The following is a 17,883-nucleotide window of genomic DNA, read 5'->3' as shown; positions in this document are numbered from 1 at the left end:
CCCTGGAGTAGTCAGTGGTTAAACCACTCTGGGAACGGATGCTGCCTCAAATGTATAGTGTAAATGGAGCCCATGCCTAACTCAGATCCATTCGTTTCAGTGTGCCTTCTCCAAGTAAAAGTTAGTTGAATACAACTCACTGTGGTTGAGAAACCAATGTGAGTATAATGAATGAATAATCAATCTAATATGATTTTAATGAATGATTTGATTAACAATGCATCTGAGATCTTTAATAATGGAAACGCATGGGATTGAAAATGGGAAAAAAAAAAACACACCACCAGATTTATGCACCACTATAAAATATGATGTACGGGGTAGGCATATTAAATCTAGATTCTCCTTACTACAATGGTGGCTTGTGAAAAGACATTTGGATGTCATGGCTGACCAGGGTTTGAATCTTGGTTTCCCAATAATCTATTCACTCTGGTACTTGAGAGCTGAATTCAGGTTCCCTGAGCTAGTCAGGTTTGAGAAAAATAAGCTATGCCAGCAATGTAGTGTAATGCTCTAAAGCAGGTACTCAAATATGCCATATTTTGTTCCAGAATTATCACTCATTATCGGACAGACAGACAGCTGAGCTTGGGAGGATACTGGGGCCCTTGTGTGCAAGTGGTTGTCATGATTAAGACGGAAGAATTCAAGTGAAATTAATTATAGGAACCCTTTTTTTTCTCTTTTTTTGTCCTTTTGTTATGCAGTTCCGTGCATAGTTTTCTCATGCAGCATGTGGCCTGTTTTCACTCTCCAAAGCTTTAATTAGAAAGCCTGGTTAAAAGCAAATTAATCTTACTGTGATGTCATACTCTCCTACATCTTCACATGCAGGATACAGAATATAAGGAAAGATCTCATGTGCACTCAAGCTTCCAGCACACGTAGATCATCTTTGGAAAATCAGATAAACATGCAATGAGTTTTAAGTGGGGTTAAGCAGATGTGATCCCCACATATTTACGGAAGATCTGAAAAGTGATATGAAAAATGCTTGCTTTAAAATTACCTCCATCTACTTGCCCGTCCACCAAATAAGAGGTAGAAATGTGCAAAACGATTGAGATTGTTTTAAGCTTTAAAGTTTTTGTGTTGGTTCATAAGTTTGTTCCAATTGTATGATTCCCATGGCTACCATACGGGAAAAATACAATTAAAAAGTTTCTCAGTTACCAACAGGAGATAATATTAAAGGAAGCTTATGAAAGTGAAAGCTCCCCTCCCTTAACTTTTTTCTTAATTACTTCCATTTTTTTAACCACTTCCCATAAAATATCTTGATGTGGTTTCATATCAACAATAAAAACAACGCAAAAGAATTCCATATTAAAATGTCCATATTTGCAAACAATTAAAACATCTCTCTGCGTGTAAATATCTCCACTTTAAAGGATTATTGAAAAAGGAAGTTCTTCAGTAGGTGCCAAAAAGACAACAGACAACCTGTCTGATATGTAATAAGGAGTTCCAAAGGGGAGATCCAACCATGTTAAAGGCCTGATTCACATTTTACTGTATCTGCAGGAGTCCCTGTCCTGCAAAGTACAGTGATCAGTTAGCTAGCTATATATGGCATGAAACAAACCTATTAAATACATTTTAAAAAGAAAAAGAAAGGAAAGTTTGTTCATTCTTCCAGCTTACTTTTAGCAAAATAAGATTATATGATAGCAAAACAGTTTGAAATTGTGCAATAAAAGGAGCAGGAATGGATTTAACTCGGACCCAAAGAATCTGACACAATAACAACTGCCTTTAGAAAAGGAACCCCAGTGCAGGGGAAACAGCTTTTGACCGCTAAAGGAAGAGAATATGATGGCACCTTTTCATGACTATAATTACCTAGCTCTAAACTTTTGTGTATGAGAGATTTAAGCAATTTGCAGCAAAAGAGCAGCATGGCAAAAACATTGTTGCCACAGTGGGCAGAAAAGTAAGCAAAGATACGGTATAATTCCTCTCTGTTTGCTCACAGGCACCCTGGATATTTATTATTAAACTTAATGATGGGAGGGAGAGACTTCTCAGCCTTATTAATGTAATTACCGTAATCTATTATCAGCTTGTGAGAATAAGGAGGTATGTAGTCTGAAATCTGAGGTTGCTTCCAGATGACCTGTTTATTGAGCATTCATCCATTTGTTGGGGGTGCTGTACCAGCCACATTCACAGCATATAGTTAGAGCACTGTGATGCCACTACAGATGGTCATAGCTTCCCACAAAGAATTATGGAAATGGTAGTTTATTATGGATGTTTAGAGTTATCAGGAGGCCCCTACCCCCGCTCTCAGAGCTACAGTTCCCGAGTGGTTTAATAATCAGGCTCTCTTCACAGGGAACACTAGAAATGGCAATTCTGGGAGGGAACAGGCAGCTCCTAAACAACTCTCAGCACATTTAGCAAACCACAGCTCCCAGAATTCATTGGGGGGTGGGAATTTATTCTCAAGTGCTTTCATAGTGTTTTCATTGTGTGCTGTGAATGCACATACAGTACCAGCTATTTATTGAACATTCATCTGACTTGTTTGTGGGGAGGTTCTATGACATTATGTCATGCAATTGTTATCCCACAATTTCCTGTGCACTTTATTGTCACTTTTCTTGCCAGAAAGTCTGATTTCTTTTTTCTTTTCTTTTGGGTGGGGGAGGGCAGATTTGTTCCACAAGAGCACCAAATCCATTTTAATACTGAAACCTGAATTTGCCAATATGAGAGTGAGGCTGTGGGCATGTATGTGTATATTCAAACCAGTGGCGTAGCGTGGGGGGTGCAGGGGGGGCCGACCGCACCGGGCGCAACATCTGGGGGTTAGGGTTAGGGGGCGCAAATCCACGGGTTAGGGGCGCAAATCCTCGGGTTAGGGGGCGCAAATTACTTGCCTTGCCCCGGGTGCTGACAACCCACGCTACGCCACTGATTCAAACAGCGGCGTAGCGTGGGTTATCAGCACCCGGGGCAAGGCAAGTAATTTGCGCCCCCTAACCGGGGGCAAGGCAATTAATTTGCGCCCCCTAACCCGGGGCAAGGCAAGTACAGTAATTTACTCTCCCAAGCAGCAGCAGCGAGGCTTCTCTTTCCCCCGCGCTCTCCTGGAGCTGCCTCTTTTATTTCCTTTTCCCCCCCTTTCTCCAAGGCTTTTCGCTTTCTCTCCTTAATTGATTCCTTCTCCACACCGCAGCGTTTCCTGGCTGCTTCCCCCCCTTCCCCTCTCTCTCCTCCTCGCTCTGCTTGCCTTGCCCTGCCCTGCCTGAGGGCGCCCTGAGGAGACTCCGCTCTCCTTTTTGACCAGGCGAGGTGGAAAAGTCTCTTCCCGCCCCCTCGCCAGACTCCCTGCTCGGCTCGGCTCACTACCCAGGCGGCCAGTGGAGAGAGAGCCGCAATTACCATAAAGCTCCTCTCCCTCCGCTTCGCCAAGCTGTCAAAGCCCCGGCAGCAGCGGCAACGGCAGCAGCAGGCGCAGCCAGACCCCCGGCAGCCAGCCCGCCCACCCGCCCGGCTTCCTCTCCTTTTTTTGCCCGCGGCAGAAGGCTTCGCTCTCCCCCTTCCGCGACCTCCTCGCCAAGCCGAGCGAGTGCGGGCTCCCTAACCCGTGGATTTTAGTAGGGGCAGAGAGCTGCTAGTGCGAGCGCGCCCCCCGCCCATGTTGCGCCCGGTGCGGCCGGCACCCCTGGCACCCCCCACGCTACGCCACTGTATTCAAAGCACATTTTCCACCCAAAGATTCCTGGAACAATAGTTTACCCCCGCCCCACCAAGCAACAGTTCCTGGGACCCTTAACAGAATTCACAGAATTCATAGAATTCTCGGGGGGGGGGTGCTTTAAATGTATGCTGTGTATCAAGCCTGAATCCCACCTGAAAAAGGGAAGTTCCCACAGTAAATATTATCCAAACCAAATTTTGGCATGCAAAGCCCGCGACAGTAAAAGCAACAGTGCACAATTCCTCATTTCCCCAGCCCTACTCCTTTTACTTTTAAATGTGTTTGCATTGTGTTCTGTACCTTGAAAGCCCAGGTTGGTTCTTTCTTCTAACGCATAATGAGACATCCCCTTGTATGTATTTACTGTCCGTCATTAAAAATGAAGCTAAGCAGTTTGCGGCTCATTTTTACAGGGTAGATCTAACTTTCTTCTCACATCTGCGAAGACGTGGTAGCAGCCAATAACACTTTTATACAATACTCCCCCCCCCCACCTCCCTGCTCTTGATTACATAAAGATTGTGCTAATCACTTTGAAAAGCCAAAACACATTTTAAACAGTCTCAGGGGGATGACTATTTTCAAAGCTAATCCTTCTCTACAATTAAACAGTTATATGCTAAGCCTGTGAGAAATTAAAGGAAGCCTCGTTTTCCTTCCATCTTCTGCACCTTGAGTCAATAGGAGAGTGGTAGGTCAGTAGCTAGGGAATCTGTGGCGCTCTGGATGTTGCTCAACTCCAACTCTCATTGGCTGCACCCAGGGCAGTGGGATTCACAGTCCAACTGAATGGCCCCTGGACCCCCAACCCTGTTATAAGACACCAGGACAGCACTGAATGAATCAAAGCAATGCAAACAGAGCTTAGTTCCTAGGCATCAGGCAAGGCATATTTCAACATAAAAAGAAACTAGACAAAAAACTCTTGCTGCTCTGCAGCCAGAGCCCTCATGCTGATGCTTCAGTATGAAGAAGGGAAAGGATTCATCAGAGCACATGGTTTGCATGCAAAAGGTCCCAGGTTCTCTCCCCAACATCTCCAGGTAAGGCTAGGAGGGAAACTCTGAAGAGCTACAGCCTGTCAGTGTAGACAGTACTGAATTAGAAGGACTGGCGGTCTGACTTTGTATACAGCACCTTTTGTGTTTCTACCACTATGCTGGTTATGGCATCAGGGGTTTTGCACCACCAGGGCTCCCAGTCCCAAGAAGTGTTCTAAGTGCATTCAGTAAATGTGCTCAGAATCCCCCTTGAAGATCAGAAATGAAGCTGGCAGGGTCTGGCATGTTAGGGGGAGCACTTTGCTCCCCCTTGGCATGTTCTTTAAGCATCTAAATACTGGCTCCAGCCCTTTGGCCCTTCAGCTTTCCTGCAAAACCATTACTCACACATATCGGGGGAAGCTACCCCTTCCCCCTAGATTTTTGATTAATGGTTTTAATGTAAGCTTCAAGAAGAGAACCCTGGTGAAGATTATAATAAGTCAGTTTTAATTTTTGATTCGAATGACTGAATGGATCAATTAAATCAGTACATGGAAGCAGCTTCCTTAAGCAGTGCCTTGTACATAGTTTACAACACATTCTGACACAGAAAAGCAATCAAGGCTTTGAAAGGCTGGAAAAAGGATACAGTTGAATGATGATCCTGTCTCCACTATTAAATGGAACAAATTTATTTAAAATATACATTTGTACAAGAGTATTGGCACACTGGAACAGATTTGCGTCTTAAGGTTTCACACAATTGTGTTTTCGAGTCAGAAGTACAGATCTTTCAGGATTTGATTTATCCTGTAGGATTTGATTGGTTGTTTTGCTACATCATTTGAGCTGCAGTCCTAAACAAAAAGGCATACTTTGCTGCCTCCATTGCATCCTCATTATACTATTCGGCAGAGCTTTTCCTGGTATGAGGCCTTTTACAGCCTGGCCCAAAGGAGGTAGCAGAAACAATAGCTCACTGTGACTTGTTTGCAAAGCATTTTGAAGATTACATTGCTAGCATCTGCTACATGCTTTATTCTGCTGTTACAGCATATGAATCTCAAGGGGTGTCCAGAACACTATCGTGTTGGCTGAGTTTCAATTAGTAAGGCTGGGGTGAAAGGACCCCTGGACGTTTAAGTCCAGTCAAAGGTGACTATGGGGTTGTGGTGTTCATCTCACTTTCAGGCCAAGGGAGCCGGCGTTTGTCCACAGACAGCTTCCCAGGTCATGTGGCTAGCATGACTAAACTGCTTCTGGTGCAATGGAACACCGTGATGGAAACCAGAGCACATAGAAACACTGTTTACCTTCCAACCGGAGCGGTGTCTATTTATCTACTTGCACTGGTGTGCTTTCAAACTGCTGTGGGAGCAATGGGAGCTCACCCCATCACAGGGATTCAAACTGCCAACCTTCTGGTCGGCAAGCCCAAGATGCTCAATGGTTTAGACCACAGCGCCACCCACGTGGTCAAGGTGTTTGGATCAGTCAGGGTGACTGCTTGCCCTCTGGATCCTTGCCCCTCTTGGTTGATAAAAACTATCAGGCAGGGGACAGCTGGCTGGGCCAGGGAGGTGATTAATGACTCCTTGTGAAAGGGGGTTGTCCCTGCCTGCTTGAAGGAGGAAGTGGTAAGACCACTGCTTAATAAACCCTGCTTGGATTGTACAGCTTCCAATTGCCCCTTCTTGGGCAAGGTTCTTGAACGGGTGGTTGCAGACCAGATCCAGGTGCTCTTGGAGTAAAACGGATGTTCTAGATCCATTTCAATTGAGATTTAGGCCCAGTTTGGGAATGGAAACTGCTCTAGTCACCCTCTATGATGACCTCTGTCTGGAGAGAGACAAGGAAACGTGTCTCTGTTAACTCTACTTGACCTTTCAGCGGTTTTTGACCATGGTACATTTCTGGAGCAGCTGTCCAAGCTGGGGGTGGGTGGCATGGCTTCCAGTCCTACTTGGATGGTCTTTTCCAGAGTGTGATGTTTGGGAAGTGCTAGTCAGCTTTGTGGAGCCTTCATTGAGGGATTCCTCAGGGTTTGTCTTTATCTCCCATGCTGTTCAACATCTGCATGAAACCACTGAGTGGGGTCATCCAGAGTTTTGGAGTACGCTGTCTGCAATAAGCTGATGACACACCGCTCTACTTCTCCTTTACATCTGCGGGTGTAGCAGTGGATGTGTTGGACTGCTGCATAGACTGGATTAGAGCCAATTAACTGAAGCTCAATCCAGATAAGTTTGACACACTGTTAGTGGGTGGTTCCCTAGACCAGATGGATGGGAGGTAGCTGAAGAAGAAGAAGAATTTGGATTTGATATCCCGCTTTATCACTACCCAAAGGAGTCCCAAAATGGCTAACATTCTCCTTTCCCTTCCTCCCCCACAACAAACACTCTGTGAGGTGAGTGGGGCTGAGATACTTCAGAGAAGTGTGACTAGCCCAAGGTCACCCAGCAGCTGCATGTGGAGGAGCGGAGACACGAACCCGGTTCACCAGATTACGAGTCTACCTCTCTTAACCACTACACCACAGCTGACCCTACACTTCCTCGGAACGTAGCTTGGGGATACTCCTTTTGTCTATGCTCTAGAGTAGATTAGTGCAATGTGTTATATGTGGGGCCGCTTCTGATGACGGTTCAGAAACTTCAGCGGGTGCAGAATTCAGCAGTCAGGTTGCTCACTGGGGCAAGACAATTTGAGCATATAACACCGATCCTGGCCTGACTGCTCTGCCAGTTATTTTCCTGGCTTGTAGCACTGGGAGTAAACCCCTTTGGATCTGGCGTTTCTGAGCTGATTTGCATAGGATTGCTACTGTGGGTTAAGTCATGGTGAAAAAAGCCCCCGGCTATCATTAGTTTCAAGCTCCTTTTCTCCCAACACTTTCTCCCCGGCATCGAATCACTGCATCTCTCTGCTGCTAGCGGCTTGCTTTATAAACATAGTGGGTGATACAGCTTCTGCCCTGAGGAATGTACAGTTGACAAAGGTAATTGCAGAGGGAAACAAAGCAGCATCGAACGGGCTGACAGTGGACACATGCACACTGAAGCCATATGCGCTGGTTATTGGTTCCATTTCCACTCCACACACTTCGCCCTGCCTTCACCCCTCCTCTTTCCTTCCTCATTCATCACGTTTGTCTTCTCTGCCTCATGCCTGTGGCTTTGGCCTGTTCCCTTTCTAATTCTAAATTCCATTAGTAATGAGGCAGAAAGGCAGGTGTAATTAAACTTGTGTCAAGAGGGATATGAACAAGGAGAATGCAATATTCTGGTGAACAGGCTTTATAGGGTAGTTTCCTATTAATGTACTAAAATGTGAGTGAAGCTAACCCAGACTTTAGCTAGAGACATAATATTTCTTGAAAAGCTTTGTTGTTGGGGAGAGACATTTAGGGGGGGATGAAATATATCAAATACTGGATTTCTAATCAGACTTACTTTACTACTTTAAGAATATGGAATGTACTGTGTATGACATAGCACATAAAACTGCATTTTTGGAGGGGTATATTTGGATCCATTTAAAAGTATAAATGCCTTTGAACCATAGAGATCCAAAATAGATATATCTTAGTCTCTGCCTATTAGGAAAAATAGAAGTGTCAAATTTGTGAGAGAAAGGATAGCCATAGAATGAAGCAAAGACAAATATCAGAGGCTGAAAGGAGAAAACTGACATTCATAGGACAGGCAACAAACCACAAGGAAGAATGGGGAAGGGGAATCATGTCATTGGAAAAGAAAGATATAATGCACAGTTGTTAAAAACGAGGAAGTTGGAACATTTTTCCATCTAAAGAAAATGGAAAATCAAGAGAAATAAAGTCCTGATAGAAAAACTTGGATAAGGTGTGTATGTTAGAAGAGCAGTAAAAAAATAAGTGCTTCAAAGTACATTGTGTGAGCTTCAGTAACAATAAATTAATTATTGTAATGATATATAAAAAAGGATAGAAACCCTGTGATGGGGGTGGGATAGTAATACGCAGGATAAACAATAAATTAGAAAGTAAATAGAAAATGATAAAAGAAAGAATGGAATAAGTATAGAAAATGTGAGAAATGGAGACATTATAACAGTTTGAAAAGGGGAAGAAATGAAAATGAATGACAGCCATCCATATGTTCCATGAAATGAGCACCAAGCCAAGTTACAAAGTTAATAGAATGAACTCAGTGAGCGGAAGAATTGTATAAGTAACTGAAAGAAAACCAGAGGCATTTAAAAAGCATTAAAGCCTTTTGACATTTTACCCTGAAAAAGCAGTAACAATAGAGGAAAGACATCAATAAGAAAAAGAACAGTATTCGTTTCAAGCTAGGTCACCAAGTATTTGAAAACAGTTCAGAGAGGAGTAGCATATAAAGTGTAGAAAAGAAAAGAAATGAAGGGGGAGGAATCACAAGCGTTAAAAAATATGCTGAAAAATATTATAAAATATTTAAAACACTAGGGATGGTGGAAGCATTTCAAGTGAGAGGGTCAAAGTTGTGCAAGAGAAACTAGTTGAATGGGTTGGGGGATTTTAAATGGGACCCAGTCCACTTTCAAGCTGGGCTCACTTGGCTTTTGAGGGAGTAAAATGAGGCGGTGAGGTAACTATGTGTGCCACTCTGTGATCCTTGGAGGGAGGGTGGGGTGAAAATGAACATAGTTTAATTGGGTTTGCTTTTTTAAGGGAGAAGGCAATTGGGAGACGTGTCGTTGCACACACAAATGTAAGGTTGTGGTCATCCAGCAGGAGCATTGTTGCAAAAGTGGGTTTAAAGGTAAAGGGACCCCTGACCATTAGGTCCAGTCGTGACCGACTCTGGGGTTGCGGCACTCATCTCGCTTTATTGGACGAGGGAGCTGGCGTACAGCTTCCGGCTCATGTGGCCAGCATGACTAAGCCGCTTCTGGTGAACCAGAAACGCCATTTACCTTCCCGCCGGAGAGGTACCTATTTATCTATTTGCACTTTGACGTGCTTTTGAACTGCTAGGTTGGCAGGAGCAGGGACCGAGCAACGGGAGCTCACCCCGTTGCGGGGATTCGAACCGCTGACCTTCTGATCGGCAAGCCCCAGGCTCTGTGGTTTAACCCACAGCGCCACCCACGTCCCTAAAAGTGGGTTTGCGTGGCTGTAATCTGAAGACTCTGAAAACCTTCCTTTAGTTTATTTGTGTGTGTTTTTAAAGGGGGGGTCATGATGGCCAATCTGGTTGGTATGATTTAGAAGGGAGCCCAGGCATGTTAAAGAATGATAAACTGTCACAGAAGATGTGTGTTAGAATGTAATCCTGTTAAAAATGTCTCTGCAGTATCACAGCATCTTACATAATTGAAAAGGAACTGGTCCTCTATGACAGAGGCGGCTTGTAAGAGATCAAAGCCTCAAACAGTGCATTAGGTAATCTGTCCATTTCCACAGGAGCACAGGGCACACCAGTGAGGCAAAAATTGAATGTTCTGCCTTAACCAAGTGTGAGGCTATGATTTGGATTGTGCTGTGAAAAACAAAACAGATCAGTTTATTTAGCTAGCTAATGTCGGCATCTCCCCCCTCCATGCGCACACGAACACACACACACACACACACTTGATACAGTTTGGGTAAAATCCTGGCAGCTGTTAATTACCTACAATTCAATTAACAGTGGGAGCTTAATGTGTGCCATACTTCTCTCTGTACTTTACTCTATTATATAAGTTACTGTAAGATCAACTAATGCCATCAGTTCAAACAAATGTATTGAAATGTAAGTAATAGAAGCATTGCCCCCTTATTAGAAAATACAAATTAATCATCAAGCGTGAGATCTTTCATAACCAGCATTATCCCAGCATGCTTTAAGGAACTAAATATTTCAGCTTTAAATTTAAATAATGAATAATGCCAGAGGGAGAAAGCAAAATTAGGACTGCTTTGAACATTACTGGCTGAACTGCATGGTAAAACCTTTCCAAATGGAACAGAACACTCTCATTTATCATCCCCAGCATCAGGTCATCAAAGATACTAGAGGTAGTATTGTCAGTGTAACTACTATCCGTTGATAGCTTCGTCCTCCATGAATCGGTCTGAGCCACTTGTAAAGCCAGTCAAGTTGGCGGCCATCCCTACATAATGTGGGACAAAGTTCCACAGTTACATTGTACTACGAGAACAATATTCTCAGGTCTGGTGCTACCATTAGGCAGAATAAGGAAGCTGCCTCAGGTAGCAGTCTCCGGGGGGCAGCAGGGGCAGCCCCAGCCATTTCTCTTTGCATGATATCAGAGCTGCGTGTTCTTCACTGTAGGTAGGTAGGTAGGTAGGTAGGTGTACATATTGCATAACATTTATACACAGCTTGATTGTACAAAACTTCAAAGTGGTTTACATTAAAATAAAGAAAAATTCACAACCATACTTTAAAACATGCATGCACCCTCTAAACTAGCCTGCTGCTCTCAAAGTCAGTGGAGGATGCTATCCTATTGCCAGTATTAAAGTAAGATCCAATCAGCTTCTTGCGTGCAAAATGGGGAGGTGCCATCTTGTCCTCTGCTTCAGGTGGCAAATAGTCTTGGGCCAACCTTGTATGTGTGGTGTCACTGGAAAAGCTTTGTATGCAGAAGGTCCCAGGTTCCATCCTCAGCATTTTCTTTTTTTTAATAAAATTTTTATTGGTTTTACAAAATTTTAAAAAGACAAACAAACACTAAAAGTGACAAACAAGCACGCATAGTTTCAAACATATTTTCATATAAACCTCTTTTCTTGGACTTCCCCATACCCCCCCTCTCTGCATCCCAATGTCCATACTTCAACTAGCAACTCCCAATTGTTGCTTTCAAATCTCTGTCATCTTAGTCCTTTTTTATATTCTAACCTTATATCCCTGTACCCCTTTGTTTCTGAAAACCACAACATTTTAGCATTCATTAAGTTTATAGTGGTCCTTAAGGTAACTTTTAAATTTTCTCCAGTCTTCTTCCACCGTCTCTTTTCGTTGGTCACGGATTCTGCCTGTCATCTCGGCCAATGTCATATAGTCCATCACTTTCATCTGCCATTCTTCCAGAGTGGGTAAATCTTGTGTCTTCCAATACTTTGCGATGAGTATTCTTGCCGCTGTTGTAGCGTACATAAAAAAAGTTCTATCCTTCTTTGTCACCAATTGGCCGACAATGCCCAGAAGGAAGGCCTCTGGCTTTTTAGGGAAGGTACATTTAAGTACCTTTTTCATTTCATTATAGATCATTTCCCAGAAGGCCTTAATCTTCGGGCATGTCCACCAAAGGTGATAAAAGGTACCTTCAGTCTCTTTACACTTCCAACATTTATTATCAGGCAAATGATAGATTTTTGCTAGCTTGACTGGGGTCATGTACCACCTGTATACCATTTTCATAATGTTTTCCTTTAAGGCATTGCATGCCGTAAATTTAATACCGGTGTTCCATAACCACTCCCAGTCAGCTGACATAATGTTATGTCCAACATCCTGAGCCCACTTAACCATAGCCGATTTAACTGTTTCATCCTGTGTGTTCCATTTCAACAGCAAGTTGTACATTCTAGATAAATTCTTAGTATTGGGTTCTAACAGTTCGGTTTCTAATTTTGATTTTTCCACCTGGAAGCCAATTTTCCTGTCCTGTTTAAAAAATTCCATTATTTGGCGATATTGGAACCAATTTTCTACTTTATGCTTCAATTTCTCCTGACTTTGTAGTTTGAACTTATCTCCATCCTGTTCTAAGATTTCCCAATACTTCGGCCATCCGACCTCCATATTAAGTTTCTTCACTGCTTTAGCCTCCACTGGTGACACCCATCTAGGGGTTTTATTTTCCAATAGATCTTTGTATCTTATCCAAACATTAATCAATGCTTTTCTAACAATGTGGTTTTTAAAGGCACTGTTGACTTTATCATACCAAAGATATGCATGCCAACCAAAGGCATTATTGAAACCTTCCAGATCCAAGATGTCCGTATTCTCGAGGAGCATCCATTCTTTCAGCCAGCAAAAAGCTGCTGCCTCATAGTACAATTTTAGGTCCGGCAGGGCAAAACCCCCTCTTTCTTTAGCATCTGTCAATATCTTAAATTTAATTCGGGGCTTTTTGCCCTGCCAGACAAATTTCGAAATGTCTTTGTGCCACCTCTTAAAACATTCCATCTTGTCAAGAATCTGCAAGGTCTGAAACAGAAATAACATTCTAGGCAATACATTCATTTTAATTACTGCAATTCGGCCTAACATTGACAATTTCAAATTTGACCATATTTCTAGATCTTTTTTAATTTCTGACCAACATTTTTCATAGTTGTCCTTATACAAATTCACATTCTTAGATGTTAAGTAAACCCCTAGGTATTTCACCTTCTTTACCACAGTCAAACCTGTTTCCTCTTGAAATTTCTCCTTTTCCATATCTGTTAAGTTTTTCCCTAAAACTTTAGTTTTTTGCTTGTTCAACTTAAATCCAGCTACCTGGCCAAACTGTTGTATTATTTCTAAAACCTTTTTCGTACTAGTGTTTGGCTCTTGCAAAGTCAATACTAGGTCATCTGCAAATGCTCTTAACTTATAATGTTTAGCTCCGACCTGCACACCTTTGACCTGCTGGTCGTTTCTTATCATGTTCAGCAACACCTCCAGAACTGAAATAAAAAGTAATGGGGAAATCGGGCACCCCTGTCGTGTTCCTTTTTCTATCTTAAGTTCCTCAGTCACAACATTGTTTACAATCAGTTTAGCTTTTTGTTCAGAATATATTGCAGCCATACCATTCTCAAAACCCTGGCCTACCCCCATCCCATGAAGATTCTTCCTCATAAAACTCCAAGAAATATTGTCAAAGGCTTTCTCCGCATCCACAAAAATCAATACTGCTTTAGTGTTTATATTCACCTCTAACTTTTCCAGAATGTCTATTACATTCCTTACATTGTCTGCCAGGTGTCTTTTAGGGAGAAAGCCTGCTTGGTCCTTATGAATCTTCTCCATCAAGACTCTTTTAAATCTTTTTGCCAAAATGTCTGCAAAAATTTTGTAATCCACATTAAGGAGTGATATTGGGCGGTAGTTCTTAAGTTGGGTCTTTTCAGTCTCTGACTTTGGTATGAGTGAAATATATGCCTCTTTCCACGATTCAGGCGCCCTTTTTCCCTCAAGGATCTCATTACACACTTCTCTTAATGGTTGAGTCAACCATTCCTTCAGCGATTTGTAGTATCTAGAAGTCAGTCCATCTGGTCCCGGAGATTTGCCCAGTTGCATATTCTGAATGGCAGCCTCTATCTCTTGTTCTGAGATTCTCTGGTTCAAGTCCATCTTGCTTTGATGAGAGATGTTTTGTAATCCATATTTTCCAAGGAATTTGTCTATATCTTCTTCATTTTGCGGGCCTTGAGTGTAGAGTTTTTTGAAATAACTTAGAAAGCAGTTTCTAATTTCATTGGGTTTAGATATATTCTTTCCATCCACCTCTAGGCTTGTGACTGTATTTAGTTTCTGCCTTTTCTTCAGTTGCCATGCCAAAAGTTTGCCACATTTATTTGCTGATTCAAAAGTCTTTTGCTTCATTTGCTTTATCTTCCATTCAATCTCTTGGTTCATCAATTCCATATATTGTGTTTGATATAGCTTGATTTCTCTTAAAATGTCCTGAGATTTTGGTTTTGTTCTTAATTTTCTCTCTCCTTCCTTTATCATTTCCAAAATCTTCTCTTTTTTCTCGTTTTGTTTTTTCCTCTTTATTGAATTTTGTTGAATTAAAAATCCTCTCATAACCGCTTTACTTGCATCCCAGATCACTCTTTTCTCCACGTCGGTCCTCAAATTTATTTCAAAATAATCTTTTAGGGTCTTTTGGGCCTTCGTGAGAATCTCCTTGTCTCGAAAGAGGGTGTCATTCATTCTCCATCTAAATTGACCAGTTATTGTGAGTTTCATCTCCATCTTCACGGCGTTATGGTCGGAGCAAGTTTTTGGGCAGATTTCCACTTTCTTAATCTTTGGAGCCATTCCACTAGTAACCCAGATTTGATCGATTCTGGTCCAGGTCATCATTGCTTGGGAGAAGAAAGTTCCCTCTCTCTCCAGAGGGTTCCTTGTTCTCCATATATCTATCAAGTCCATATTTTCTGTCATTTCGAAAAAAGTCTTAGGGAGTCTCCCTTCCTTGCTAACTGTTAGTCTTTGTGCCTTGTCCATGTTAGTGGAGACCACGCCATTCATGTCTCCCATGATTATCATATTGTAATCCAAATAGTCAGTGAGGGTTTCATGGAGTCTCTTAAAGAAGTCAGATTTGCCTTCATTTGGTGCATAAATTCCAACCACTAGAAATTTTTCTCCTTGTATTTGTATCTCCACTGCCAGATATCTCCCTTGTTCGTCCTTGAATATCATTTTGGAGCCCATTTTTCCTTCACATATATTACAACTCCTCTCTTCTTAACTTTGTCTGATGAGATAAATTCTTGTCCTAGCCTTTTATTTATAAGTAGTCTCCTATGGGCTCTGGTTATGTGAGTTTCTTGTAGGCATATCAAGTCCAGTTGTTCTCTATTCAATATATGAAATACTTGTCTTCTCTTCAAAGGCCCATTGAGCCCATTACAATTCCAACTAAGGAATTGCAGAGCCATCTTGCTATTTTCCTAGGGCACCTCCAACAGCTCCAAGTTGTTGCTCTTCTTCTGATGGTGGTGGATTTTGTCCAATCGAGAGATTCAGGATATCCAATGCTCTCCTCTGTTCTGCAAGTACATCCACAGTCCCCTTCTGTAGGTCCTCCTGGTATCTTGCCAAAAATTTATCTTTATCTTGAATTGTCTTTATTTTCACCTTCTTTAACTTGTAGTCAAATGACAGTCCTTGTGGGAATTCCCACCTGAAGCGGATAGAATTTTTCTTTAACAAAAGAGCTAAGTCCTTGTAGAAATTTCTTAAGTCCAAAATGTATTTTGGGATGTCTTTGAAGATCTGTGCAGCTGAATTTCCAATTTGCAAGGCCTTTTCAAAGTGTAGTCTTAATATTTTATCTCTTTCCTCCTTAGATCTGAGTGTAATCAAGCAGTCTCTCGGGGTCTTTCTGTCTTGCTTTTTACCCAATCTAAAGGCAGTCGTGATTTTGAATTCGTCTTCCTCAAGGTCCCAGCAATCCGCAAACTCCCGTGTCAGATATTCCACAAGGTTGTCTCTTTCATTCTCCGGAATCAGTCTTAATTTTAAGTTTCTCTCTTTCCTCTGTAACTCCCACAAGGCCAAAGTTGCATCATGCTCATAAACCTTCTTGGCAATCGGCTCTAATTTCTCCTGTGTCTCTCCCGCCGTAGCTTTGGCATCTTCCGCAATTTGGCGCGTAGTAGCATTTTCCTCCACCAATTTATTTATAGATTCTGTATTCTGGTTTAATCTTGCTGAAATTTCTGTTAATTTTAGTGTGTTCTCTGAAGTCTGTTTTGTCAAAGACTCCAGAGTTTGGTTTATCTTAAGCAGAGCATCTGTCACAGCTTCCATAGAGACGGCTGCTCCTTTGTCTTGTCCTGTTGTTCCTGCTGATCCGGCTGTTGCGCCTGAGATTGAACCTCTTTTCTTTACCTGTTGCTGCTGCAGCTGTTGTTGTTGATGTTGCTTGGTCTTGGCTCTTGTGACTATCTCTTCTTGTGAGCCACTCATGTCAAGGTCAATTCCCACGAGATTTATTCTCCCTTGGAAAATTCCACTATCTTAGGCTGTGCCGGACTTTACTTTATCCTCTAGAGGGAGCAAATCAAAATGGCCATAGAACAAAATTTCCAAATACAAAAACAAAGGAGATTTCCAGGATATAAAACAGGAGATTAACGCAGTCAAAGTCAAAGTCAGTATTGCTAAAAACTTGTAGCTTTAAACTGCCACAGTTGCCCAGTTTATACTATTTCTTCTTGTATTACACAGTAGCCAGGCACTGTGGAAACTTTGTATCAGAGTTTCACTTCACAGGGAAAAGTCAGTTCAGTGTGCTAAAAAGGCAGACCGTTTCATGCTTTCAGATGGGTGAGACGGCAGAGGTTTTTTACTTCCAATAGATCATGCAGTTATTAATCCAATTCACCTCCCCTCTGCCCTGCTAGCTAGAGGGGAGATCAAAGGTCCAAATGTCCGGTTTAGCTGATTAAAGAGCGGGTTTAAACGGATGCAAGTTTAGAGCTCCGTTGCTTTCGCTTTCATGCAGTCGGGGGGAGGCAGACTTCCTTTGTTTAAATCTCCCCCGTTTTTAGTCCAATTTTTAAAATTTAAAGGGTCCCGATTATTTTTCAGCTCTTACTCACGGGAATTCAGTCCAAATTTTCTTTTCAGGAAGGAATCGGCGCTCTCCGCTTATGGCGACGCGGCTTCACTTCGCAGGCTGGGTAGCGACTCTCAGCACCGCGCTCTCTCCCGATGTCGATCCGTAGCCTTTAAAAAGGCTCTTTCACGGTACCGGGGGGCGCAAAGGTGCCCACCGAGTCTCCTTGTTCTCAGGCTTCAGCGCCTGGGATTTTAGGGGTCCCCCGCTTGCCGTAGCGGGTAAGACCCGAACTTGCGAAGCAGTCCTTCTCCGGAGCTCGGAGCTAGGACCGCCATTAAGCGCTGGCACCGACCGGAAGTCCCATCCTCAGCATTTTCAGGCAAGACTGAGAGAAGACTCTCAGTCAGAAATCCTGTCAGAAACCCTGGAGAGCCAGTGCCAGTCAGTGTTAACAATACTAAGCTAGACGGACCATTGGTCTGACTCGCTATAGAACGGTTTGCTATGTATTGGATGGGGCGGTTGGGGAATGTTTGTCCTGAATCTCCCAAACACCCAACCTCATTAGATGACTCCACTTTCTGGCATTTTGAGAGGAGAAGAAAAACACCACTCCCATTTTCTCCACACAATGCATGGCTTTATTATGCACCTTGGTTGTATAGGGGTAGCAAGCAGTACCTAACTTTGAGGTGCACCACAGTCACTGCTGCCCCCAAAATCCTACCAGGAACTCTGTGCAGCCTAAAACTCTAACCTGAGCTTGCTGCCCACTGTTATGTCATTAGCCTGGGAACCAATTATCCTTCTTGCTTCCCCAGCTGATTTTTCCACTTGGCTTTAGAAGCCGGAGGAGAGGGAGAGGGAGAGAAGCCGCTTAGATTATTTATGTTACCATTTCACAAAGTTAAT

The 17,883-nt window shown here is 42.7% G+C and overlaps 1 protein-coding gene across 6 annotated transcripts in view; it reads left to right on the top strand.

Moving 5' to 3' along the window:
- FLRT2 (fibronectin leucine rich transmembrane protein 2) overlaps nt 1–17,883 on the top strand; it is a 98,445-nt gene that overhangs the window by 75,725 nt on the left and 4,837 nt on the right. The gene's annotated exons all lie outside the window — the stretch shown is intronic.

Source organism: Podarcis liolepis (genome assembly GCF_965112155.1).
Source record: "Podarcis liolepis genome assembly, chromosome: 1".
In the NCBI taxonomy this organism is placed as follows: Eukaryota; Metazoa; Chordata; class Lepidosauria; order Squamata; family Lacertidae; genus Podarcis; species Podarcis liolepis.
This window is presented reverse-complemented; position numbering and strand designations above follow the sequence as displayed.